At 40.6% G+C, this 2,527-nt stretch overlaps 1 protein-coding gene across 4 annotated transcripts in view; it reads left to right on the top strand.

Annotated features, from left to right (window-relative positions):
- Window positions 1-313: 313 nt before the first annotated feature.
- Window positions 314-2,527, top strand: part of LOC111869011 (Ig-like and fibronectin type-III domain-containing protein 1) — a 631,957-nt gene continuing 629,743 nt past the window's right edge. For all 4 annotated transcript variants that reach the window (XM_023860183.2, XM_023860182.2, XM_023860181.2 and 1 more), the window contains exon 1: window positions 314-555. The gene's annotated coding sequence lies outside the window, so the exon portion shown is untranslated. The remainder of the gene's footprint in view (window positions 556-2,527) is intronic.

Genomic DNA, 2,527 nt, shown 5'->3' with positions numbered 1-2,527 from the left:
GGCTGACTTTATACCCGAAAATATTGTTTCCTCCCCCCTCTTCAAACATTAAAAATGAACATAAGTCGGTTTCGAAGCTCTTCTGAAGATATAAATTCCCAGTATCCTTCGCTAGAATGGAACTCTTGTCGGTCAAAATAAGTCGCTCACTGGTAAGCAGGTGTGTCAGACATTTTAGTAAAAAGATAATCCATTTTGCCTTCTCTCCACATTTTTCTATCAATGCATTATGATTCGGTAGCGTAAAAAGCCGATCGTTGCCGAAGCAGACGATGTCTGCGAAATGCGAAGTCGCTCCGGTCGGATACAGCAGTGTGGGTGCAGCGGTGTAGCGAGAAGGACGTGAGTAGTGCTTTTAGCGGCGAAACTGCGAACTACTGTAAAGTGCGCGCTCCGTGGCTTAGTGCAAGTTTCGTTCCATAGTTGTTTCATAAACAAAGGAGTGTAAAAAAAGCGAGAAAAGCAATTAAGATAATATTACTTTGCTGCTGCTTATATGTAAAAAACATAGGTGCTTCGCTTGAAGACCAGCAACACAACAACTCAGCTCGAATTGTAAGTAATTCCACTTACGTTTTTCTCTCTGTTTTTGTGCTATTACTTGCCAAGCAGGTGTTTTGCCTACGTCCCGCCATAGCCAACACCTGTCGCCTGGCGTAAGATGCAGACAGCTGTATTGTGTTGTTCATTTCAGTGTTAGGTTATGTGACAGTTCAAAACAATATTCAAAGAAGATGGTAATATTGGGCACGAAAAATATGGTAAAATTGGGCAGTAACCTGCTGTTTAATTCTGTATTTCAGCATCCTGCTGCAAATAATTAATTAAACGTCAATGTATCCACAATCCGTCAATAATGCAACAATTGTTTATTCACCATTTAACACTTAACACGACATGTTTCGGCCATAGATGGCCATCTTCAGGTTTTTAAAGCGTCCAACTGTTACACTGCTCTGATGTGCGCAAAAATTGCGCGTTGCAGTCCATTTAAATTTATTTTTAAGGGGACTGCAACGCACAATTTAGCGGGCATCAGACAGGGGAACAGTTTGGACGCATTAAGACACCTGAAGATGGCCGTCTATGGCCGAAACATGTTATGTTAAATGGTGAATAAACATTTGTTGCATTATTGACGGACTGTGGATACATAGACGTTTAACTACTGTTTCATATTAGTGTTATGGCATCATTTTTACATAGCCAAAATGATTAATCATGTAGTCAGCCAACGAGTAGACCATAAGATTCGAATGGGGAAGGCTACCATGGGCCCCCACCTTTGGCCTTATACCAAAGAAAATGTTATTTGTAATTTTTCTTCTTATCGAACTATGAAAACAACCGACATACAGAAGCCTCGTGTTCGACAGCTGTAGGTTCAGATTGCTCATGGAGCTGAGCCCATCTTCAGAAGCTGCCAATTGTGCAGCTACTCAAGAACTTCCCACCATTTTATGAAACCAGAACGTTCATTACCGTGTTCACAAGAGTCCTCCACTGGTCCCTATCCTAAGCCAGATCAATCCAATCCATTCCATCCCATCCTGTCTCTGTAAGATCCTTTTTAATATTGTGCACCCACCTACGTCTTGGTCTAACCAGTGGTCTCTTTCCATCTGGCTTTCCCACCAATATCCTATATGTATTCCTCGTCGCTACCATCCGTGCTACATGCTCTGCCCACCACATCCTCCTTGACTTGATCATTCTAATTATAATTGGAGAAGAGTTCACGTTATGAAGCTCCTCATTATGCAGTTTTCTCCAACCTCCTGTCACTTCATCTCTCTTCGGTCCAAAAATTATCCTCAACACCCTGTTCTCAGACACTCAGTCTATGTTCCTCCCTTAATGTCAGAGACCAAATTTCACACCCATACAGAACCACAGGCAAAATTATAGTTTTGTATATTCTGATTTTTATGTTTTTGGACGGCAGACGAGAAGACAAAAGGTTCTGGACTGAATAGTAGCAAGCATTACCCAAGTTCAATCTCCTCTTAATTTCCTCCTGAATCAGGTTTCGATCAGTTATCGTCGTTCCCAAATATCTGAACTCTGCCACATTTTCAAAACATCTGTATCCTATCTTTATGTCGCGATTTTGCCCTGCATTTTGGTGACGAGACAGCGACATATACTTAGTTTTCTCTGTGTTTACTTCTAGACCAAACATATTATTATCGTCGGTAAAAGTTTTTTTAATGGTATCTGTATTATCACCCAGTAGATTCACATCATTGGCACAGAACAACAGCTGATGTGTCCCGTTTAATTTCAGTCCCACCTGGTTTTCATGGACCATCGTAATGGCATATTTTTTAATCAAAGTTGAAAAGGAGTGGCGATAAAGCATCTCCTTGTCTTAGACCATTCTGGATAGGAAATTTATCAGACAACTGTTTACCTATACGGACTCTAATATACGTTTCGTTTAAACACATTTTAATCGGTCTAACTAGTTTCATGGGTATCCCAAACTATAAGAATATTAAAAAAGCAGTCTTCTGGGATTTGGCAC

This window comes from Cryptotermes secundus, unplaced genomic scaffold, assembly GCF_002891405.2.
Source record: "Cryptotermes secundus unplaced genomic scaffold, Csec_1.0 scaffold70, whole genome shotgun sequence".
NCBI lineage: Eukaryota > Metazoa > Arthropoda > Insecta > Blattodea > Kalotermitidae > Cryptotermes > Cryptotermes secundus.
The sequence above is the reverse complement of the archived record's forward strand: the minus strand, read 5'-3'. Positions and strand labels throughout refer to the sequence as shown.